The following is a 26,347-nucleotide window of genomic DNA, read 5'->3' as shown; positions in this document are numbered from 1 at the left end:
TTTATTCTGCATTTATCTTGTCTAGATTAAAGAAACACTGATCCCTGGTCCAACAGTGTATGGAGTCCACAAATGCTCCCCAGAATTTGGTGTTTAATTTTACTGGCCCTGTAATGAGCTGTTTCAACAGTACACTGCAACAACAAAAAAAAAAGAAAAAAAAAAAGAAAAAAGAAAAAGATTTTCAAGACAAGTATTTTTGTCTTGTTTTCCAGTAGAAATATCTAAACATTCTTCAAACGTGATTTACTTGACAAGCAAACTGGCATTTTAAGACTTGTTTTGGGACAAATCTAATCAAATTTAGTAAGATTTATGCTTAAAACAAGAAAAGCTGTTTGCCAATGGTGTAAGAAAAATAATTCAAAGGGGAAACAAGTTTATTTTGCTGACCCTGTTTTTTTGTTTTTTGTTTTTTGTTTTTTTTTGTTTTGTTTTTTTCTTGTTTTAAGTCTAAAGTTCACTTAATTTTGTCAGATTTATCTTAAAACAAAACAAATATCTTATCCCATTTTGTTTGACAAGTAAATAAATAATGTTTTAAGAATGTTTACATAATTTTACAGGAAAACAAGACAAAAATACTATCATTTGTTTTGTTTTTTGTTGTTTGTTTTGTTTTGTTTTGTTTTTTGTTTTTTTTTTGCAGTGTATTAAAGATGATGGAGCTACTTTTTGGGAAATTCAGGGATGCTTTATGGCAGGTCATACAGTATAGATAAAGAGCTGTTTCCAGTACATAAATGTGGTTGCCCCTTAGGTAAAGTCACAGATAACCATCGCCTATTTTACCAAAATAGGCCTTTTAAAGAAAGCCCAAAGACAGGGCAGAGATATTCTCTCCTGAGAAATACAGATAAGGTATAATGGTTTCCGTTGGGTTATCCCCCATGTCAAGTGCTAACTACCTAGCTTTCCCACCAAAACCATCAATCTTGTGTGATTATGTTGGGTGCGTTATGCACACAGCTTGCCTTTTGCCTGCCAGGGGGAGAGGAACAGTTTAAGGCAAGAATATGAAATGAGATCATTATGGAGAGAAACAACTCCATAGCAAACATCAGTTTAATCAGTGGCTTGAAGTGAAGGTTATTGATCAAAAGCCGCCATCAAGCATACCGCTTATTTCCAATTGAGTGCCATGTGGCAATGCTTGGTTATGGATTAGAAGTATTCCTCAAACCTCAGGATTATGAAGATTAAAGTACATTACAATGAAAAAGACATTCAATTGCATGCCAGCAGTCCCACTCAATGTGGAGGATTGATGGTCCAGAGCTGAGATTTACATATCCCACTGCTAAGCGTGATGGACTTCCCTTGCCATGAACTGGAGCTTTTCACATGAAAATGAGACTGGCAATGAAGGATGGAGGTCAATCCGCAAAGTCAGCTTCCATTCACCACACGCCCAAGCAATTCTCTATGGAAAACAGGGAAGTCAACAGCCTTTTTTTTTTTGGTGTAAATGCCATTGGAGACTTTGAGATGACATGAGGAACATTGCCAAAAGAACATGTCCCTTTTAATTAGTGTGTTTGGCTAATCTGGTAATTCCAGTGAAGACACATCTTAATGCTAAGGCATGCAATGACTTTCTAGAGAATTATGTGCATCCAGCTTTGTGGAAACAGTTTGGGGAGCCCTTGTTTCTGTTCCAACATGACAATGGCCCTGTGCACAAAGTGAAGTCCATAAAGAAACTATTTACTGTGTCTGGTCTAGACTAAATTGACCGGCCTGCATAAAGCCCAGAGCTGTTCTTGTGGCTGAATAGGAGCAAATTCCTGCAGCCATGTTCCAACATCTAGTAAAAAGCATTTCCATAAGAGTGGAAATTTTTATTGCAGCAATGGGAGGGAGTATTGCCCATGGTTTAAAAAGTAAATGTTTAACAAACACACATCAGTGTGGTCATCAGGTAAAGAAAATTGGGGATATGCCAGAGATCGAGAGTATGTAACTGTGAAGTTGATGGTCGTCTTTGAAAGCTGTGAGCAGGTCATCAGTGCAGGGCTCTCAGTGGCTTTAAGGCCTTTAGGGGGTTTTAAAGATAGACAGGGACTGACTGAGACTGATTCTCTACAGAAACAAATACAGATAACCATTGGAAGATTAAGTGGAGTCATAGAGGAGACCCATAAGGCTACTAGAGTAAACTCACCCTCCATTCACTCATCTCCATCCAGCCTAAATATACTCATTTATCCTCTGGAACAATCATAAGTGGTCATGGTTGATGTTTTGTTTTGCCGTTTTGTATGTTGTGTGATCTGATAATGAATTTTTTTTTTTTCCTTTATCACTAGGTTACAATTCATGTCAAGGAAGGTGGGCTTTAGAAATGAATTGTGCTGCTTGTAAAGGGTTTGTAAACAATTCTTTTTTTTTTCTTTCCTTATTTTTACCCTTCTTCCCACCCACGAGAGAATAATTCACCATGTGAGGATTTGCAGGGCTGTAACATAGAGAGAGGGAGCAAACGACATGGAAATCAAGGAGGATTAATTAGAGCAGAGACCTAATAAGGATTCTCACAGGAGCAGAAATTACTAAAGGAGCAAATGTGTTTAGCAACCTTACAAAAGAAGAGAGTGAGAGAAGAAATGGGGATAAAGAGAAGAAAGAGAAGAGGGATAAGTAGAAGAGAAAGAAGAGGAACGTAGCAATAAGAATAGGAAGGCAATGACCTCTTTACATTAGAAGTATGACCCCTCTAAATAAAGGTATGAGTGGATGGCTGGAAAAGAAGGGCAGTAACATGACTCCTGTAAGTAATGTTTAAAGAACCTCCACCTGTCACATGCAAAGCATAAAAGACTTTGTCAACATATATGCTATGAAGAACTGCATAGCTGACACTATTTGCATTTCTCAAGAACTGACAATTGATGCATTATTTTTAAAATTAAATGTGAAGTGCACCGCTAGGATCACCGAACAGAATTGCAAATAAATAACTGTTTCCATACAGGTTTCCTGAACTCTCCATCTGTCAGTGGCTTGATAGTCCTGCCCCCAAATTCACAACATTGACTGAGTTAATATTACGTCTAGTGCCATGTTAAGCCAATTGAGATACTCAAACAGAGCAATGTTGTAATGCACCCAAAATGATCACACAGGAAATCAACACATTGCAACTGAATGCTCAGGGACCCTGACATCGAACCCATTCAGCCGAGTTACTGACAAGTGCCATCTCCCATCAGACATTTTTGCATCCATTCAAATATGTTTACCTTTTCCTACTGATAGCATGTTGCACAAGCAATCTCAAAGCTATGGATTTTTGTCCTATGGAAACTAGGAAGCAATCATGTTCACACAATTATTAATGATGAGCACAATTTGGTGGTTGCATTTTCCCTCTAAGATTATTATATATATATATATATATATATATATATATATATTGTTTTTTTTTTGTTTGTTTGTTTTCCACTGACAGTTAAGTTTAGGGTTGGAGTTTAGGTTAGGGAGTAGGGTTAATAAAAATGTATTCCAGTTGTATTACATCATTTACAACAAAAACAAAAACAACAACAACAACAACAACAACAACAACAACAACAACAACAAAACTTGCTTCACAACTCGCTTTTGGCACAATTCTGTGGATATTTCACCCAGAAACAAGAGATCCCTTTAAAGTCAGTCACTTCATTGCAGAGTAAGTAGCTGATGCTGTAGAGCTCCTCCTAGGAGTGGTGACCTTGAAACCCTACACCATCACGCCAATTTGATTCTCTTTCAGTGTTGCGTAGACATCTCTCGTGCGCTAGAACGCTAAATCAAATGCTTTTTTGTTCTAATATGCACCCGGTCAACAAATAGGTCTTCTCCCTGTGTGCTCAGACAAAGAAGTGTATCCTTAAAACACTTCCTTGTTTGCAAGTTTGTTTACATTGTGTTTCCTCTGAATGTACTAACCCTCTGGGGTCTGAGGGTGTTTTGGGCCCTGGAGAAGTTTTGACATGCCTTGACATTTGTGCTTTTTTCAGTTGCTTAAAAACATATTAATGGCTAAAATCTGTATTCAGCACAAACTGGGCTACAATAATATGTGAACAATATGTATGTACACGTTTGTATTTTTGAGAAAATAACATTTATGCGTGGTTTTTGAAAAAACAAAAATTTTAAGTCACTGAAATAAGGCCATATAACACATACTAAATATTTCTTCACAAGACTTTTGAGAACTGGATCTTGTAGCCTAGAGATTTTGCAACAAAAATGATGTAAAAACCATCCTGATCACTCATTCATACAAAACAATATAGTCATTTAACTTTTGTAAGACACTTTTAGTGTTAGAAAGGCCATATGCGAGAAGGCGTGGATGATCATGAATATTGATGTGATTCAGTGATAAAGACCCCTCCCCTGAGAGAGAATGAATGTGAGGAGACTTAATGACTGAATTTATTGTTTGTAGTTTAAGTTAAAAGAAGTAATCTGACTATACATTTTCTTTACATAAACACTTAAAAACTTTAGACCTACACTACCATTTAAAAGATTTAGATCTGTAAGATTTTTTTAAATGTTTTTAAAAGAAGTCTCTTCTGCTCACCAAGGCTGCATTTATTTGATATTGTGAAATATTTTTACAATTTAAAATAACTGTTTTCTATTTGAATATATTGTAAAATGCAATTTATTCCTGTGATCAAAGCTAAATTTTCAGCATCATTACTGCAGTCTTCAGTGTCACATGATCCTTCAGAAATCATTCTAATATGCTGATTTTCTAATATGGGCATATTTACAGCACATTTTACATATTTGCACGAACAAGCTTTGTTGATGATAATGAGGCAGCATAAACACTAGTTAAAATATAATCTAAACATTCATATTATTTTTATATCATATTACATATCATATTTATATAATACAGCATACAATTTAAATACCTGCTTTAGCTGAAACAACATTTAAATGAAACTAAAACTTGCCTATTAGGACATATTTCAAATTTCAATACTCTGAATCCTGGCTGGCAAGTCTGGAAATAGTCCAACTAGTAAAATATGTAAGTAAAACTAAATGACTTACTCATCCAAAATTGTATCCTCGGCTGGATCAAGTCGTTCTTCAAAATGCAAACGTTCTTCGTCGGATTCCCGCTCTTCTTCTGAGGAAAACGTGAACTCTTCGTCACTATCCAGGAGCTTCCTCACCTCTGTAGTGTACCATCTTCCAAACATGCGGAAAAGTGAATGACCTTGATGCTTTTTAAGGCATTGTTGGGGGCGTTTACCATTTGCATTGATTGCCTCAGCACATTACCGTATGAATAGCGCACTCTGTTGGTGGATGTGATTACATTAGGGATAATTAGCTGAGCCAGGAGAAACTGTACATCACTTTGTTTCATACAGATTACATTGCAGGAGAATATTTGTTTTAAATTTGAATTGTTTTATTTAAAAGTAGACATTTTAAGCTTTCTTTAGACATTTGTTTCATGTTTGTCTAATAAGTATTCGTGGAGTTTCTGTTCATTTTTGTGACGTGTTTCAGAAAGATGCTTGCGGAGACAGAGACGGCTGAAAGCGCACCCTGTTTATTTTCTTTATTTTACGAAAGCTCAAGGTTTTGTTGTTATTGTGAGTGTACACAAATAAAAGTAGACCCTTTATAGTCTCTAATGCTGTCTTAAACATATCTGTATGCCCAAAAATGGCGGAGTATTTTAAGTTGTTTCCGCTGTTATGAGAAAAAAATCCAGCAGGACGCGCTGGAAACTAAAAGAGTGATTTGATGAAACAACATCTTTTAAAAAAAACGGGATTGTTTCACAAATGTTTTCCACCTTGTGAATGATATATCCCTCTTACCGATGGGCACAGGTGCTTTCTTTTATGCTTGGGCCAAGCTCACGCTGAAGCAGTGCTCATGGGGTGTGATTGTGTTTACTGTGAATGCACGTAGCTCAGGATGCTGTGCTCGTGGCTTGCTTTTATTGAGAAAGTTGAAGCCGATCCCCCTCCCTCCTGCTTCGCTCCTTCATTACTTCCAGAGGAACCACATTCTGAAGTGCGTGAGGACGGGATATACAGTATGGAGATTATGAGGAGTGTTTTTTGCCAGCACAAGCCTTGCGCACCTCTTTTCCTCCATTTACAGCATCTTTGCCTGCTCACTTCACCCATGATGACCTGCACTTTAACAATGATGCACATGGTTCTATCACGTTTGGCGGTGAGGACTATGAGGAAGATGCTATATCACTGGAGGCCTCTGATACTGAGACCTGGTCACACTGGGTGACCAGGGTTTTTGTATTTCTCCTCAAAAGGTGGAAAAAAATGCTATATTGCTTCAGAGACTGAGTTGGACAATGCTCTCGGTCGGGTAGTCAAGAGACTACAGCTCGAGTGGCCCATGCCTAATGTTCCCAAGCTACACTATATTGCCAAAAGTATTCGCTCACCCATCCAAATAATTGAATTCAGGTGTTCCAATCACTTCCATGGCCACAGGTGTATAAAATGAAGCACCTTGGCATGCATACTGCTTCTACAAACATTTGTGAAAGAATGGGCCGTTCTCAGGAGCTCAGTGAATTCCAGTGTGGTACTGTGATAGGATGCCACCTATGCAACAAGTCCAGTCGTGAAATGTCCTTGCTACTAAATATTCCACAGTCAACTGTCAGTGGTATTATAACAAAGTGGAAGCGATTGGGAATGACAGCAACTCAGCCACAAAGTGGTAGGCCACGTAAAATGACAGAGCGGGGTCAGCGGATGCTGAGGCGCATAGTGCGCAGAGGTTGCCAACTTTCTGCAGAGTCAATCGCTACAGACCTCCAAAGTTCATGTGGCCTTCAGATTAGCTCAAGAACAGTGCGTAGAGAGCTTCATGGAATGGGTTTCCATGGCCGAGCAGCTGCATCCAAGCCATACATCACCAAGTGCAATGCAAAGCGTTGGATGCAGTGGTGTAAAGCACGCCGCCACTGGACTCTAGAGCAGTGGAGACGCATTCTCTGGAGTGACGAATCACGCTTCTCCATCTGGCAATCTGATGGATGAGTCTGGGTTTGGCGGTTGCCAGGAGAACAGTACTTGTCTGACTGCATTGTGCCAACTGTGAAGTTTGGTGGAGGGGGGATTATGGTGTGGGGTTGTTTTTCAGGAGCTGGGCTTGGCCCCTTAGTTCCAGTGAAAGGAACTCTGAATGCTTCAGCATACTAAGAGATTTTGGACAATTCCATGCTTCCAACTTTGTGGGAACAGTTTGGGGATGGCCCCTTCCTGTTCCAACATGACTGCGCACCAGTGCACAAAGCAAGGTCCATAAAGACATGGATGAGCGAGTTTGGTGTGGAAGAACTTGACTGGCCTGCACAGAGTCCTGACCTCAACCTGATAGAGCACCTTTGGGATGAATTAGAGTGAAGACTGCGAGCCAGGCCTTCTCGTCCAACATCAGTGTCTGACCTCACAAATGCGCTTCTGGAAGAATGGTCAAAAATTCCCATAAACACACTCCTAAACCTTGTGGAAAGCCTTCCCAGAAGAGTTGAAGCTGTTATAGCTGCAAAGGGTGGGCCGACGTCATATTAAACCCTATGGATTAAGAATGGGATGTCACTTAAGTTCATATGCGTCTAAAGGCAGATGAGCGAATACTTTTGGCAATATAGTGTATCTCGACTGGATTAATGGTTCTTATTGAGCCGGCCTAATCGAGCATTACGTTCTTTCTCGAGCTGCATGACCAGCTGGTGAAGACAAGGCGCTCGGCGTAGTCAAACTCATGTCTCCGGTGCAGCAGCCTTCACATCTCTAGATCACCAAGCTTAGAGACACAGCTTCCAAACTATGCCCCTCCACTGTTGCACCGCCATGAAAATCTATGACAGTGCATCCATTCAAGCCATGTAGGCTCACATCCACATTGTTGGGTAGGGCCTCCACTTCAGTGGGTCAAGCTGTTGTGGCTCTGCACACCATGGTGGTTTTGCAGGCCTACCAGGTGGATCTGTTGAAGGACTTGGATGAGAATGATCCAGACACTGAGTCCTTTCAAGAGCTGCGTCACACCACATATTTGGCACACTGGGTTACCAAGATCACTGCCCAGGCCATAGGCAGATCTGACTGGTGACTGGTGTCTGCTGAGTGCCATAACTGGGTCAATTTGTCACATCTGAGCGACAAGGATAAGGCCATCTTGCTTGATGCCCGGATATGTCAGCAGGGCCTATTTGGTGAGGCTCTTGATGATTTCACCACAAGAGTTCAATCGACTAAGAAGCAATCACTGACCTACAGACACATCTTGCCAAGGCAGGGTAGCTCTGTAGCCCAGTCAGTTTGCTTGCACCCTTCCTGGGGCAAGAGGAAGAGCACAAGCATCCAGCCAAATACTGGGTTAGCTGCCATCACTAACCAAGTTCCTTCCCGTAAAGTGAGACAGAGTCGCCAATGAGGCAGTAAATGCATGGACCCTAGCAGAAGGTGATGCTTCTTGGACATCGTCCTAGCAGTAAAGTTCCTTCTGGGCAGTCCAAGCAATCCTTATGGGACCTACAAAACAGGGTCTTATACACATGTATACTGAACACAGTCCAGAAAGGACTTGCTTCAGTGGCTTTCTCTCCTTCACCTTACCGGTGCAATATGCACCAATTCTACACTCACAGGTATTTGGTAAGATTTCTCAGAATTGTAGATCTGCAAGTGTGTTAGGATGTTACAGTACAAATGCTGACAGTTATTTTGTGGCAACTTGACTGGGCAGGGAATTCAGTTGCATGAAAGACTCATTGTGCACCCACTTACTATGGCTAAAATAGAATCCTGAAGTTATATAAATCTCCTCACTACTGAATTGCTGATGTGCTATCCTCCATTCATTCAGAAAATCCTGATGGTGAGGCACTGGGCTAATGCCCATGCAAGCAAAGGGTGGAGGGCAAGCATCACCAGCCAATCAAATTGGTGTAATGGTATAAGGTTTTAAGGTCAACTAGGAGAATCTCCTTCCTTTCAGGAAACCAAGGTTACATCAGTAACCATGACGCTTAAGGGGCAGTGGTTGAAATTTCAGCCAGCAAATTCACAGCAAAAGATTTAAAATGTATTAAAAAAAAATTATTTATTTATATATAAATATAAAAAAGAAATTAATTACTTGAGAAGCAGAATTGCATTGAGATATTAAGTCTTACTTTTAGAGAAATGGAAAAAAAAAATGGTGGGGTTTATTCTTAAAATAAAAAAAATAAAAAAATAGCCGATGGGATAAGGAAAATTAACTTGTTTTACATTTGAATCATTTTTTTTTTTCATAAGCATAAACTCCACACAATTTTATTAGATTTCTCTGAAAACAATACAAAATATCTGCTTCTAAAGTATATTGATCTTGTTTTAAGAATGTTTCAATTTTTTTTTACTGAAAAACAAGACAAAAATACTTAGTAAGAAAATAATTTTTTTGCAGTGTTAGCACAGATCAATTTCAGCTGAAGAACTTTCAACCTACTATCTCTGAATTCACAGTGAGATCAGTCTTGGCTTACTTAGAGTTGTCTATCTACTCTTAGCTGGGATAGGAGAAAGCATTTAAACATAGAAACAATTATGCACATCACCTTTAATGTTGATCAGCAGAGTTGACGAACTATCTTTCTTTTCAAGAAAGAAAGCTTTGCATCTCTTGGTGCTTTGGTGTCTTTCGTCACAATAAACTCCACTCCCTCTTGCAGATCTGCTTTCAGATGTCATTTGATATTTGTCTTACTATCACTCAACAATTAGGAATGAGAGTGTGTTTTTGTGAGTCTGTTTTCAGCTTCTCTGTCACTTTCATCTTTTTCCATCTTCCAGCTACTGTTGTAACACTAATAACATTCCCGTTCTTTATCCTATCAAAGCTTAGCCACCTTTTGCTCCCATTGCCAAGCGACAGACAAGTAAACAAACCCTAGCCCCCTCATCCATCAGGTGAAATTTCAAAAATAATCGCTAAAGCACGTCTTGTATGATTTCAGGCCACACTGTAATCGATCCACTCTATTTAATTAGTTTTAACATTGAAAAGCATTAGCATTGTTAGCAGTGATTATTGCTAGTGCTTTGCTAGGGTGTGTCTGAATGTAAATTTCGCTGTTATAGTGTTGTCAGTGAAAGTCTACATCTGCAGTCAGCAGAGAGTTTGAAGAGACTTAATGGAATTGTCTGCAGTACCTGTTTTTATGTTGAAACTGCATTATTAACATGGGATTAAAGTTTTGGTAGGCTATAAAGCAGAGTCTAACTCATTTAGGACATTTAGAATGCTAGGAACTAGGTATGTCAAAATACTAAGTCGATACTAAAAAAAATAAAAAAAATAAATAAACATTCATAAAAATAAAAGCTTGATTCAAAATAAAAGCTAGATGCTTGAAATTAAAGAAACTGCTAAATAAATATATTACTGAATAAAATGTATTATTCATTGTAATAACAACAATAAAAAACAATAAAAACTATAATAATAATAATTATTATTAATAATTAATAAGTAGTAGTAATAATAATAATAATTTTTAAGCAATATATCGCAAGCAATAGTGTTGTTGTACTGAATTAAACTTTTCATCAATAAATTATAACTATTTATACTGTGATGCTTTGTTGTGGAGCACTTTATTTGACAAAATAAAAATAAAAAATAAGACCAATGTTGTGTTTAAGCTCATGCTGTGACTATTTAAATTTTAGTATCGTAACAACCCTACTAAGTAAACATTTAGTTGAAGTAAGCATAATTTTACACCTCTGTTGTAGTGGGCCTTGTTTGATATAAATAATAATTGTATTTTAGCTTGGCTCAAGTCACTGCTTTCCAGTATGTGACACATTGACAGACCAGTTAATTAAATAAAAACCTGTAAAAGTTCCTCAAAATGAATGTTGAAGCATTTTGGTAAAATAAATAAAAAATAAAATAAATAAAAAATATAACAAATATGCTGAGGTAAATTAAGTGACATAATTATATGAAACACACAAATAAGCAAGTGTGTTTAAGAAAGGAAACTATTACTTACTACCCATTTGCTGGTGGTTAAAACTAGAATGAGATAATAGGTTTGTAGTAGATTCTTCATTAAATGTTAATTAACTCAGGCCTAATATTTTTTGTTTGTTTGTTTGTTTCTTTCTTTCTTTCTTTTTTTCTCCAAAGTGAATGTTTTTGTTCAAATTATAAATAAACAAGAGAGATAAGGGGCAAACAAATCTAGTTTGCCTGCAGGCATGTCCATTAGAGCGTGCAAAAAGGAAAAAGAAGACAACACTTCATAGACAGTGCTAATAAGAAAGATTTAATAGAAAAAGTAAATAAATAAAAAATCTGCTAAACCCCTGAAAGTGTAGAAATAGGAATGAAATAGCAAAGATATCCAGTGGGGCAACATATTCACATGAATCACATCAACAGTTGTCAACTGTATCATGTATACAAATTCTTATTTTTCATTTATACAAATGATATACTGTATGCTTATATGCAAAACATATATTCATGTCAATGTGGACGTGAGGGCATGGTCGAGTGCCCGTCTGGGGAGAGAGAGAGTGGTAAGGACATCTACCTGAGATGAATTGTGACTAATTACCATCTCTATGTTCACAGAGAGATTCGGGGGAGATAAAAAATACAGCCAGTTCACAGACAGACTAAGAGTCTTTGTGTCTGTCCTCTGAGAGAGAGAGAGAGAACCTTGTGTTGTGTGAAGCTGAAAAGCGGACTGTTTATTTGAGTGACGCTGAAAAGCCGTCTTGTGTTTTGAGTGAAGCTGTACAGCAATTGCTGGTTATTTGTGAATAAAATGGACTCACATGAACTGTGGAAACCAGTTCCTGCTTCCTCCTTTTCTGCCCAACACGAACCTTTGTTACAGTCGAATATATGAATCTATATTTGTTGTATGTATTTATTTATTTAAACACAGGGAAGGATAGTGTTTTCGGTGCTAACATAAACACTTTTGTCTGGAAAGATTGCCAGATTGAGTGCCATATGTTTGCCAGTTTTTCTTAATAAGAGAACAAGGTATCTATATATGCATCAAAATATTAAGTTGTTAAAGGCATTCTCAATAAGTTTTAAATGCTTCAATGACTTTTCTTCTTCCCTGTGCTTTTGGTTGGATTTAAGATTAACACTGATGGATGCATGACGTTTGCTTATTGACTGCAGTTGCTTCAGACTCGAGCTGTATGTTAATCTTCTGTTTTGTTCTTTTTCATTTTATTATATATATATATATATATCATTTTTTTTTTTTCTGTCACATACTACAAATGTCAATAAAATTGACATTCTTGGCTACGATCCCAACAAATTCACTCATTATTAGTAGTTCTCGCAGATGCTTGGCTGGCTCCTGTATTGCACTGAGCTCTCTCCCTAATTACTTCTGGTTGTTTGTGGTGATGTGGCTGTGCCTTAGAGGCAAGCATTTGGTGGATATGGTTTGGAGGCTATGGTTCCAACTTGGACTGCTTGTATGGACAATTATTTTTTCCACTTACAGGCACTTTTCCCACTACATTTAAGCAGGCTCGAGTAACCCCGCTGCTGAAGAAACCCGCACTTAATCCCACACAAATAGAACACTACAGACCAGTCTCTCTCATTCCATTCATGGCAAAAACACTTGAAAGGGCAGTTTTCAATCAAATCTTTGCCTATCTCTCACAGAACAAGCTGCTGGATGACAATCAGTCAGGCTTCAAAAGTGGACACTCCACTGAGACTGCCCTGATGTCTGTCACTGAGTCACTGAGATGGGCAAAAGCTGAATCCAGATCATCCGTCCTGATTCTGCTGGACCTTTCTGCAGCCTTTGACACAGTCAACCATCAGATCTTACTCTCTACTCACTCCTTACTGGGCATCACAGGAACTGTGCTTGACTGGTTTAATTCCTATCTCTCAGGTAGGTCCTTCAAGGTAGCCTGGAGAGGTGAGGTATCCAAGCCACATCAGCTACTTACTGAGGTACCTCAGGGATCAATGCTTGGGCCACTTCTCTTCTCTATATACACAACTTCACTGGGACCCATCATTCAGGCACATGGTTTCTCTTACCAATGCTCTGCTCCAACGACACCACAGTGACTGCTCTAATTTCTGCCTGCCTGGTGGACATCTCGGCCTGGATGAAGGAGCACCACCTGCAACTCAACCCAGCCAAGACTGAACTCCTTGTCTTTCCAGCCAACCCTGCTGTTGAACACAACATCACCGTGCAGCTGGGTGCAACTACAGTAACGCCTTCCAAATCGGTCAGAAATCTAGGGGTAACCATCGACAACAGACTAAATTTCACAGACCACATCTCAAAGACCGCAAGATCATGTAGATTTACACTCTACAACATCAGAAAGATAAGACCCTTTCTCTCTGAACATGCCACACAACTGCTTGTCCAGTCACTTGTCATAACCAGACTGGACTACTGTAATGCTCTCATTGCAGGCCTCCCTGCATGTGCAATTAGACCCCTGCAAATGATCCAGAATGCAGCAGCACGTCTGGTCTTTAATGAACCAAAGAGAGCACATGTTACACCACTCCTTGTCTCTCTCCACTGGCTGCCGGTTGATGCATGTATCAAATTCAAGGCTCTGATGCTGGCATACAGAACAGTCACTGGGTCTGCTCCAGCATACCTAAAATAATTTATGCAGGGCTACGTGCCCACTAGAAGCCTGTGGTCGGCTAAGGAACGTCGCCTTGTTGTACCAACATAAAGAGGCACCAAAACACTTTCCTGCACTTTCAGCTTCATCATACCACGTTGGTGGAACGACCTTCCCAACTCCATCCGTGAAGATGACTCACTCTCTGTCTTCAAAAAACGACTAAAAACACATCTTTTCCATGAGCACTTAACCAGTCATTGAAGAAAAAAAAAATCCTGTTGCACTTTATTCTGTTTTGAATACTATTATGATGCTAGTGATACTTTGTAATACAGCACTTTTCATACCACTGTCTCCTAAGATGATTCGCTTATGTTTTCCTCTTTTGTAAGTTGCTTTGGATAAAAGTGTCTGCCAAATGAATAAATGTAAATGTAAATGTAAATGTAAATGTTGTAGCATATTCTGTTTGGATTGGTGGATCACACATATGCTGACTGATCATTATGCTGTTGACACAAGTTCCTCTGTTTTGTTGTCTTTAATATTTTTTTCCAAGCATGATACATATATTCTTTATCACTATACACAAACACAGGCACTACATTTGCACACATACCTGTACACTCTAATACAGAATCATCCAGACATGTTTGCATACACATGCAGAGATAAACCTGTATACACATAGCCCGTTAAATAAGTTCACATTTACTATATAGTCTAGTCAAAAAAGAGTTAATAATGTTGACAAATTATACAGATGTATAATTTGTGAACATTATGAAAAATTTTGAACAGCACACTATATAGTAAATGTGAAATAATTTTAGCAAAGTAAAGTCAAACCCATGGGTGGGGTCAATGAGCATCAAGTACAGTATTTGTGCCATCCATCACTGCTTGCTAATACCACAAACAAATTATTTTGTATCGAATGTATTCTGAATGCACACTTTTCCGTAATTTCTGCACACTGTTTTGTGCACATAATTTCAGGTGAGAATTGTAAATAGTTGTGTGGCACAACAAACCTGCAATGTGCCTTCAGCACATGCAAACAGAACAACAAATGTCACAGAGTACAAGCTGTACCACTCAAACGTTCTGTCTGGATCGTCTTGGTCAAACATGCTTCTGTTTGATGGTCAGGAAGAGAAAAGGGCTGACAGCACTCCTGGGAGACTGTGTGCTCTTTATCAATGAGATACAGAAATAATCTCTGAGAGCCATTTGTCCCGTGGAAAATGCCAATGCCTTTATGAGCAGCAAAGGCATTTTCAATCTACAGAGGACACCAGCATAACCCAGAAATAATTAAAGAACCTTGCCATGTCAGAATCCATTTTTTTTAATGTTCATCAATTATGTCAGCCAGTATCCTTTGAATTACACTCAGCAAAAAAAGAAATGTCCTCTCACTTTCAACTGCTTTTATTTTCAGCACATTTAACATGTGTAAATATTTGTATGAACATAAAAAGATTCAACAACTAAGACATAAACTGAACAATTTTCACAGACATGTGGGGGGGTAACAGTCAGTATCTGGTGTGGCCACCAGCTGCATTAAGTACTGCAGTGCATCTCCTCCTCATGGACTGCACCAGATTTGCCAGTTCTTGTTGTGAGATTTTACCCCACTCTTCCACCAAGGCACTTGCAAGTTTCTGGACATTTCTGGGGGGAATGGCTCTAGCCCTCACCCTCCGATCCAACAGATCCTAGACGTGCTCAATGGGATTGACATCCGGGCTCTTCGCTTGCCATGGCAGAACACTGACATTCCTGTCTTGCAGGAAATCACGCACAAAATGAGCAGTATGGCTGGTGGCATTGTCATGCTGGGGGTCATGTCAGGATGAGCCTGCAGGAAGGGAACCACATGAGGGAGGAGGATGTCTTCCCTGTAATGCACAGCGTTAAGATTGCCTGCAATGACAACAAGCTCAGTCCGATGATGCTGTGACACACCGCCCTAGACCATGACAGACCCTCCACCTCCAAATCGATCCTGCTCCAGAGTACAGGCCTCGGTGTAACGCTCATTCCTTCGATGATAAATGCGAGTCCGACCATCACCCCTGGTGAGACAAAACCGTGACTCATCAGAGAAGAGTACTTTTTGCACTTTTTTGTCCTGTCTGGTCCAGCAAAGGTGGGTTTGTGCCCATAGGCGACGTTGTTGCCGGTGATGTCTGGTAAGGACCTGCCTTACAACAGGCCTACAAGCCCTCAGTCCAGCCTCTCTCAGTCTATTGCGGACAGTCTGAGCACTGATGGAGGGATTGTGTGTTCCTGGTGTAACTCGGGCAGTTGTTGTTGCCTTCCTGTACCTGTCCCGCAGGTGTGATATTCAGACGTACCGATCCTGTGCAAGTGTTGTTACACGTGGTCTGCCACTACGAGGATGATCGGCTGTCTTTCCTGTCTCCCTGTAGCATTGTCTTAAGCGTCTCACAGTACAGACATTGCAATTTATTGCCCTGGCCACATCTGCAGTCCTCATGCCTCCATGCAGCATGCCTAAGGCACGTTCATGCAGATAAGCAGGGACCCTGGACATCTTTCTTTTGGTGTTTTTCAGAGTCAGAAGAAAGGTCTCTTTAGTGTCCTAAGTTTTTATAACTGTGACTTTAATTGCCTTCCATCTGTAAGTTGTTAGTGTCTTAATGACCGTTCCACAGGTGCATGTTCATTAAATGTTTATGGTTCATTGAACAAGCATGGAAAACATTGTTTAAACCCTTTATAACATTGTTTAAACCCTTTACAATAAAGATCTGTAAAGTTATTTGGATTTTTACAAAATTATCTTTAAAATACAGTGTCTTGAAAAAGGGATGTTTCCTTTTAGATGCCAGAGGTTCTGAGACATGTCTATAAATATTATATCAGAATAAACATAATTTCTTCCTTCTTGGGAAACATACATGTATTTAAGGATGTAAGGATGTTTAAATCATTGTGGTAACACTTTACAGAAAGGTTATATTCAATAACATTAGTAAATGCATGGATTAACAGTGCACAATATTTTTATTTTACAACATTATTTAATCTTAGTTAATGTTAATTATGACAATACAACTGTTCATTCTTAGTTAATGTTAGTAAATAATGCATTAACTAATGTTAATGTAAACAACTTTTAATAAACAAAATGCTGTTCATTGTTAGTTCATTTTAACATATGCAGTTAAATAATGTTAACAAATAAATCCTTATAGTAAAGTGTAACCATCATTGCATATGTAGTATTACATATACGTACTGTATATAGTAATAACTTCATATCTAATATGTGAAAGCATGAGAAGTAATTAGGAAACTTTGGTAATGACAAAGTGCACACATTCCCAGAAGAGCCAGACCCATCACTGTCAGAAAGAGCCAGATCAGACAGGAATTCTGCTAGAAACGCCGACATTTGAATTCCAAATGTCACACGCCTCAGCGGGGAGTTTGGATCTCTGAATCATGGCTATGCATAGGGTCACTTTAGGCCTTAAAAGTGCCAGTTCACTTAAGCTTGAGTTAGCAGGGAGGGCTAAATAGACAAGCAAATATAGACCTGTGCTCCTGGGTTGTATTACAGAAGCCTTCTATCTTAATGGAATAGTTCACTCAAACTATTCTGAATTCACTCAAAATTATAATGACAATTTACTCTAATATTTCTCCAAACCTGTATGACTTTTTTTTCATATTAGATTTTGTATTAGTAAATCAGTGCTATAGATTGATACATATTTATTTATTTTGACAGCCCATAGTCATTTTTAGCTTTCATTACATGACAAAAAGCCTTTTTTCATTTTTCATTTTCTTCCTTATGTGTTTACACAAATGTGAACACAAAACTCCACAAGATGTTGGTTAATGGAGAAAAATAACCTTGGGAGAAACCAGGCTCACTGTGGGGGCCAGTTCCCCTCTGGCTAAAAGCATGAATATAGTGCAAGTCATGATTTAAAATCATTAAACTAAGTAAGTGTTAAGGGCCAGTGTTTGAGGAAAGATTTTGTAAGAACTGTACGATTAATGACTAATGTCTTTGAAGTTCATCCTGGATTAACTGTAGAAGTTCATATAGATGCATTGTCCTTTGTTAGTTGGCTGATGAAGGCTTTTGTTGGCAATGTATTGATAGTCTATTTATTCCATTTTAAGAGTGTATTCAATCATTAGACCAAGGTGATGCAGGCCAAGATCAGTGAGGTGCTTCGCAGTTCAACTGCCTGGTAATTTCGGTGAGGTCTGTCCTAAATCCAATGTTCAGGCAATGGCATATAAAGTATCCCATGTCTTATGGTTGGAGCTGGCATCAGTTCATCCTCTGAGGACCATTGTATTAGACTGAAGTGATGTCTGGCTGGCACCGGCTGCATTTAGTCATCATCACTCACGTAGCAGTGGAGTCCGATACCAAGCAGGAATGGAGCTGGATCCGGCCGGTTCTAGTGACATCGGGATAGGAGTCCCGAGGTTGAGACATTGAAACAAATAGAATAATATTAGTGTAGATGCCATTAAATTTTTTGCAGAGTTATAGATCATGATCAATGTTTCAGGTTCCAGCAGACCTAACTAAAGCAGCCCAGTTGTGTGATGAAGAATAAATTAGGTGTATGCCTGGCTAAATAGATGAGTCTTTAGTCTAGACTTAAACTCAGTGAGTGTGTCTGCATCCCAAACAGTGTTAGGGAGACTATTCCATAGTTTAGCAGCCAAATAGGAAAAGGATCTACCTCCTTTTGTGGATTTTGATATTCTAGGAATAAATAACAGGCCAGAATTTTGTGATCTTAATAAACATGATGGAATATAGCGTGTCAGAAGGTCACTTAAGTACTGTGGAACTCGACCATTCAAAGATTTGTATGTAGTTAACAGAATTTTAAAATGAATAAGAAATTGAACAGGTAGCTAATGTAATGATGATAAAATGGAGTGTCGAAGGCAGCACTAAGATCTAAAAGCACTAGAAGAGAAATGCAGCCGCGATCAGATGATAAGAGCAAGTCATTAGTAACTCTAATAAGTGAAGTCTCTGTACTGTGGTGTGGCCTAAATCCTGACTGAATTTGTTCATATATACTATTTCTCTGAAGAAATGAACATAATTGGGAGGACATAACCTTTTATAGAATTTTTGACATAAACAGGAGATTTGAAATCGGTCTAAAATTAGCCAAGTCTCCAGGATCAAGTTGTGGCTTCTTAATAAGCGGTTTGATAACTGCCAATTAAAAATTTCTTGGGACATGTCCTAAGGATAGCGAGGAGTTAATAATATTAGAAGAGGTTCTGAGATTACAGGGAATACCTCTTTTAAGAGCTTAGTTGGTATTGGATCTAACATACAACGGTGTGAAAAAGTGTTTGCCCCCTTCCTGATTTCTTATTTTTTTGCATGTTTTTCACTTAAATGTTTCAGATCATCAAACAAGTTTAAATATTAGTCAAAGATAACACAAGTAAACACAAAATGCAGTCTTTAAATGAAGGTTGTTATTATTAAGGGAAAACAAAATCCAAACCTACATGGCCCTGTGTGAAAAAGTGATTGCCCCCTAAACCTAATAACTGGTTGGGCCACCCTTAGCAGCAACAACTGCAATCAAGCGTTTGTGATAACTTGCAATGAGTCTTTTACAGCACTGTGGAGGAATTTTGGCCCACTCATCTTTGCAGAATTGTTGTAATTCAGCCACAATGGAGGGTTTTCGAGCATGAACTGCCTTTTTAAGGTCATGCTACAGCATCTCAATAGGATTCAGGTCAGGACTTTGACTAGGCCACTCCAAAGTCTTCATTTTGTTTTTCTTCAGCCATTCAGAGGTGGACTTGCTGGTGTGTTTTGGATCATTGTCCTGCTGCAGAACCCAAGTTCACTTCAGCTTGAGGTCAGGAACAGATGGCCGGACATTCCCCTTCAGGATTTTTTGGTAGACAGCAGAATTCATGGTTCCATTTATCACAGCAAGTCTTCCAGGTCCTGAAGCAGCAAAACAGCCCCAGACCATCACACTACCACCACCATATTTTACTGTTGGTATGATGTTCTTTTTTTGAAATGCGGTGTTACTTTTATGCCAGATGTAATGGGACACACACCTTCCAAAAAGTTCGACTTTTGTCTCGTCAGTCCACAGAGTATTTTCCCAAAAGTCTTGGGGATCATCAAGATATTTTCTGGCAAAAATGAGACCAGCCTTAATGTTCTTTTTGCTCAGCAGTGGTTTTTGTCTTGGAACTCTGCCATGCAGGCCATTTTTGCCCAGTCTCTTTCTTATGGTGGAGTCATGAACACTGACCTTAACTGAGGCAAGTGAGGCCTGCAGTTCTTTGGATGTTGCTGTGGGGTCTTTTGTGACCTCTTGGATGAGTCGTCGCTGCACTCTTGGGGTAATTTTGGTCGGCCAGCCACTCCTGGGAAGGTTCACCACTGTTCCATGTTTTCGCCATTTGTGGATAATGGCTCTCACTGTGGTTCTCTGGAGTCCCAAAGCTTTAGAAATGAAGCCATTACTATTGTGCAGTGACAGAATATCTAGTTCAGTTGAGGCTTTATTCCTAACCAATTTAGCCACAGTATTTAATAAACATCTAGGATTGTTTTAGTTATTTCTGTGAGTTTGCTAAAATATGCTGACCTGGCAGATTTTAGTGCCTGTCTGTAGCTACAGACATTATCCTTCCATGCACCGAGAAATACCTCTAATTTTGTATTCTTCCATTTGCGCTCCAATTTCCGAGCTGCTCTCTTGAGAGCATGAGTGTGATCATTGTACTAGGTGCGGGGCTTTTTCTTTAATTTGCTTTAATCTAAGGGAGGAGACACTATTAAGAGTGCTAGAGAAGACTGTATTTATATTTTCTGTTATTTCATCAAGTTCTTCTAGACTTTGGGGCTTACTGAGTGTATGAGAAAGATCTGGAAGATTATTAGTGAAGCCGAAAGAATTGTTCTGCCTGAATTATAGCGTGGTGTAGATTGAGTAACATTAGCTGATCGCAGCATACAAGAGACGAGGTAATGATCTGAGATGTAATCGCTCTGTGGTAGAATTTCTATAGTATAAACATCAACTCCATATGACAGAATTAAATCTAGCATATAATTATGGCGATGAGTTGGTCATGTCACATTTTGTCTGACTTCAAGCGAGTTGAGAATATCAATAAATGCTAATCCCAATGTGTCATTTTCATTATCTATGTGAATGTTGAAGTCACCAACAATTAAAGCTCTATCTACAGTAACTACTAGATCTGATAGAAAATTTGCAAATTCACCAAGGAAATCAGAATAAGGCCCGGGTTATCTATATACTGTAGCAAGGGCAAAGGATGACAAAGATTAGTTTTATTTATATCTGACGGTGTTACATTAAGCATTATTAGTTCAAAAGACTAAAACTTATATCCTGTCCTCTGAGTAACACCAAAAACGTCACTTTAATTGCAGCAACACTTCCTCCTCAACCCTTCAGACAAGGCTCATTTTTATAACAATAACCTGGGGGAGTAGATTCATTTAAACTAATCTATTCATCCGTTTTAAGTCAGTTTTCAGTCAAACAGAGCACATCCAAACTATGATCTGTAATAATTTCATTACAATTAGAGTTTTGGTTGAAAGAGATCTAATGTTTAGTAGCCCTTTCTTTATATGATGTTTATCTTCAATTTATTTTAATTGTTTTCAAGTTTGAATTTAATCATATTTTTTTCTAAATGATTTAGTGAGGGGTTTGTGTTTTGTAGTTCGGGAAACAGACACAGTCTCTATATGATATCTAGGTGATACAGTCTCTATGTGTTGTAGTTTATGTGACCTGTGTGATGTCTCAAGACAGCTAGCAGATGCTCGGATTAGCCAGTTTGTCTGCTTCCTGACCTGGGCCCCAGTTAGTCAAATACTAGCACTATTAAGACTATGAGCCAAATTACTAGAGAGGAGAGTGGTACCTTCCCTGGAGGGATGGAGTCCGTCTCTCTTTAGCAGGTCAGGTCTACCCCAAAAACTCTTCCAATTGTCTATAAATCCTATGCTATTCTTTGGACACCACTCAGACATCCAGCCATTCAGTGACACTAATCTACTATAAACTTCGTCACCATGATGAGCAGGGAGGGGGCCAGAGCATATTATAGTGTCTGACATAATTTTTGCAAGTTCACACACCTCTTTAACGTTATCTCTAGTCATCTCCAACTGGCAAAGCCGGACATTGTTAGTGCCGACATGAATAATAATTTTAGAAAATCTAAGTTTAGCATTAGCCAGCACTTGTAAATTTGATCTTATGTCAGACGCTCTGGCACATGAAATGCATTTAACAATTGTGGCTGGAGTCTCTATTTCCACATTCCTTACAATATAATCACCTATGACCAAGGCTCTTTCAACATGATTTTCAGTGGATGCATCACTGAGTGGGGAGAATCGATTGGAAACCCCAACAGGAACAGGAGAGTGGTGTCGCTTTGCTGAGCAAGTATGCCACCGAGACGTCACCCAAACGCCCTGCTGTGGGGGCTCTACAGCCAGAATCAAAGTTTGTGTGTTGCTCGCTGTTCTATCCACATCTGAAACAGTATCTACAGGCTTCTCCTTCTCACTGACCTCCACTAGCATTCAGATGCGGGTCTCTAACTTATTAACCTTCTCTGTCAGCCTGACTAATTCCTTACATTTATCACACGTGAATCCCTCACTGCTGATGGAAGAAGCTATAGTAAACATGTGGCATGTAATGCAGGAAGCAATAACATGAGTGGATGCCATGACTTACCACAATTGTTTGTTGTTGTTGGTTGTTCCTGAGTGGGGAGGGTTTGAGATCAATGTGAATCCCTCACACAATGGTTTGTTGTTATGGTTGTTCTTGTAAGCATTGCTTTGAGATCATTGCAATAACCCGTGTAACAGAGGAGAAAACGGATGAGTGCTGTAAAATGCATGCAGTTGTGATAAAAATATAAAGCAGATGCACATGGAAAAATGCACGCAGTTGAATTGCGATAAGAGAATAATATGGGGGAAAACCTGATGCACGCTGAAAAATGACAGATATCAAAGATTAAAAGCTGAAAACAGATAGATAAGCGATGCTAACAAAAGCTAGCAGGCTACAAACACAGACTCAAGCTAGGTGCCAGCAACTTAAACAATGAAGTTGAAATAACGCAGACTGATAATTTCAACGGAAGCATATACCATCGATAAACAACAATTTAACCACTACAGTAGTACACAAACAATCACATAGATACTCTAAGGTGAATTATATAACTTAACATCAAGATTGTATTTTAACCTTTGTAAGTGGGTGCACAATCAGTCTTCATGCAACTGAATTTCCTGCCCAGTCAAGCTGTCACAAAGTAACTGTCAGGATATGTAACATCCTAACACGCGAGCAGGTCTACAATTCTGAGAAATCTTACTAAAGAGTTCCCCACAAAGAGTAACAGCCTTGAATAAGGACTGACATACATATTCGATTTATTTAGCATTTTATGTTTTTTTTTTTTTTTTATCAATAATTTTGTGTCCTATGGAAAGCACTTTCTAGCACTACATCTTACAAAGAGCTTCAAAACTCTGCATGTAAACTCTTTTATTGTGTTTTATATACAGTAGCTGTTTAAAAGGGTTTTTTATTGTCATGTCATGTTGTTATTTTTGTCTCTCTTAATCTCTATCTCTCTCAAGTTCTGACATGTGACCTTCCTCTCCGATCCATCTCTCTGATTAAGATGTAGTCCCATAGTGCATGTCTGCTGGGGGTAAATGTCTGACCCAAGAGAACTGCCTGAAATACATAACAGATTGAGTGATCATATTTTAATTGTTTATTTATTTTTATTTTTTGTTGTCTGCATTGACCCCCAGCATCTCTGGTGAGCAACCCAAAAAGTTCCCTTCTTGGTAGTCCAGTATATGCCATTCACGCTACACTGTTAAAAATGTTGTCAGGTAACTTAGAAAGGTGCTTCATGTTGTGACATCTAAATGATCTGGTTTAATTCAGTGTTATTTGATCTGAATAAATCAACCTGACAAATTAGGTTATACGTTCGATAGTCATTTTTATAGATTAGATATAGTAGAAATAGGTAATGGTTGAAGGTTACCACTTTTATTTCAGTGTGAGTGAATGAGGTTAACTGAAAGCTCTTGGTATTTATTCTGTTCTGTCTAAATGCCATAGAGCTTGAAATGTGAATAGAGTCATTTTATATCAGCATGATGTCTTGATGTCTTTACAAGACTGTACATTTTTAAAGTTGAAATGTTATTTTTGCATAACAAACATCACCAAAATGAATTGCACATATAATTGTTTAAAATCAGGTTTCCCAAATACTTTACAGAATTAGGCCTACTGTTACTCTCAATTTTAGAGTTGATTTTAGCTAAACTGGACAATTCTTAGAATGAAATGTAGGATGCATTTGCATCTGTGGCTTAACAGCCGATTTAATCTTCACCTCTCATCACATGCAATGAATGCTGTTAGATCAATGACTGCTGACAGATAAGTGCAGACTGAATTGTTGTTTTCTTTCAAAGGCAAGGGATCCATCTTAAAGTCTCTAAGATCGGTATAAATCTGTGAACCTTTCTTAAGAAGCTACTTGTGATGTAGTTACTGGCTGGTTGAGAATATATTTATTGCATGCATCATCCTGAAAGGAAACTAAACACAGGGTTTCTTATAAAAAATAAAAAAAAATACTCCACATTTCTTTAAAGTAGTGCAGTAGTTCTCATCTGGTGGGTTGCAGATGTCAAAGGCTGTTCATCCAATTGCTGCATTCAGTCTTATTGAATGAATGTTACTATAGCTGCATTTTAACAAACTGCGTTTTACATTTCCTGGTGAAATAAACACTAGAGGCACTACAACAACTGTGCTTTTAATTTACTTTCAAACAAATCACAGGTACTATGGCTGTTTATGACTTTATAAACACTTATTATTCCCACTATTACTCACACCCTGCTATGTTATGATATCGAAACACTTTTACTGTAACACATCATTTGAAAAACAATACATTTTAACGTTTGTGTTACTTACCCACCTACATTTAAATACATATTCCAACATGCATTTCATCTGCTCTAGCTCACCTGATAGTGTGCTGGACTTTGGACCTGGAGAGTGAGCCTTAAGCCCAGTCAAGTACGCTTTAAACAAAAGTAAAGCGAAAGTGCCATAGAAGCAACACAAAATGACATGGTTGCTTCAGTAAATGTGCTCTTCACATCGAATGTGCTTTCAAAACACTATCGATTAGGTTTAGGCATTGTTAAAGGAATAGTTCACCCAAAAATGAAAATTTGCTGATAATTTACTCACCCTCAGGCCATCCAAGATGTATCTGAGTTTCTTTCTTCATCAAAACAGAATTTAAGACTTTTAGGATTTCATTTCAGGCCTCCTCCTCTAAACAATGCAAGTGAATGTCCACCATTTTTTGATGGTCCAAAATGCATACTTAGGGTGCATCGAAATAATCCAGACGACTCCAGTCGACAAATAAAGTTCTTCTGAACACAAACGATTGATTATTTTTAGAAACAAAACAATACATACATAGTTTTTAAATACAAATGATCGCTTCCGTACATCTCTGTGACGTGCGCTCATGAGAGGGATGACATAAGCTCATTGGTAAGGTCACACGTCACATGGAGGAGGAGTCAGGAAGCCCGTCATTGTTTACATTGTTTTTTTTATTATTTTATTATAGTTTTGAAATTGTTTTGGACTGTTTTGGTTTGTGAACGGCGCAAGTCTCTCTTGTAAACAATGACGCGCTTCCTGACTCCTCCTCCACATGACGCATGACCTTACCAATGAGCTTACGTCATCCCTCTCATGAGCGCACATCACAGAGATGTACGGAAGTGAACTTTTGTAGTTAAAAAGTATATTATAAGTACATTTTCATTTTTGGGTGAACTATTCCTTTAATGGTAAGGATGTTGGTTTTGTTCACCTCTCATTTATCTTTTAAGACATTATTGGTTAAGTTTTGGCTAAAGTTTGAGGTTAGGGAGGTACTTTTTACTCATTAAAACCTCCATTTAACATTCACCTTAAAAACCTTGGCTGATTACAATGTCATTTTACTCCATTTTAGTGCCCCCCACTGGAAATTTCACTAGAAAACTGCAGCCAAACGTGTAATGAAGCATGAAATTTTGGTTTGCAAAAATTTTGCCTTTGTCACGTAAATTTCATGAGATCAGGCTAAATCAATCTCTATGGTGTTTTGGCACAAACTGCTTTGTCACTTAGTAATATGACTAATACTAACACAATATGTGGCCCTCCATTTGTTCAGTGCATTAGGATGGTAAATCACACGTCAGCTGTTGTTTATGCATTTACAAAATTGTCAGTTTCCCTATTCATCCAATGGCATGTTAATAATATAGCATATTGATGGGCCCAAGTACTTAAAGCTGAAATTAATAAACTTGGTATTTAATTTAGAGTACATTTTGTTTAAATTATCACAATGAACAAATGCAATAGTTAGGTACTGTGTTGGATTGCCACTTTATGTCCAATTTAAAATCTTGGTCCTAAAGTTGAGAACCACTGTATAGCAGGTAAAGGATGGGCAAAGAGGAGGTGGGAACCGGCAGA

General features: G+C 38.5%; 1 protein-coding gene across 2 annotated transcripts in view; it reads right to left on the bottom strand.

The window, feature by feature from the left end:
• LOC127412679 (leucine-rich repeat and immunoglobulin-like domain-containing nogo receptor-interacting protein 2) overlaps positions 1–26,347 on the bottom strand; it is a 522,983-nt gene that overhangs the window by 310,924 nt on the left and 185,712 nt on the right. The window lies entirely within an intron of this gene.

The sequence above is a fragment of the Myxocyprinus asiaticus genome, chromosome 22 (genome assembly GCF_019703515.2).
Source record: "Myxocyprinus asiaticus isolate MX2 ecotype Aquarium Trade chromosome 22, UBuf_Myxa_2, whole genome shotgun sequence".
Classification (NCBI taxonomy): Eukaryota; Metazoa; Chordata; class Actinopteri; order Cypriniformes; family Catostomidae; genus Myxocyprinus; species Myxocyprinus asiaticus.
This window is presented reverse-complemented; position numbering and strand designations above follow the sequence as displayed.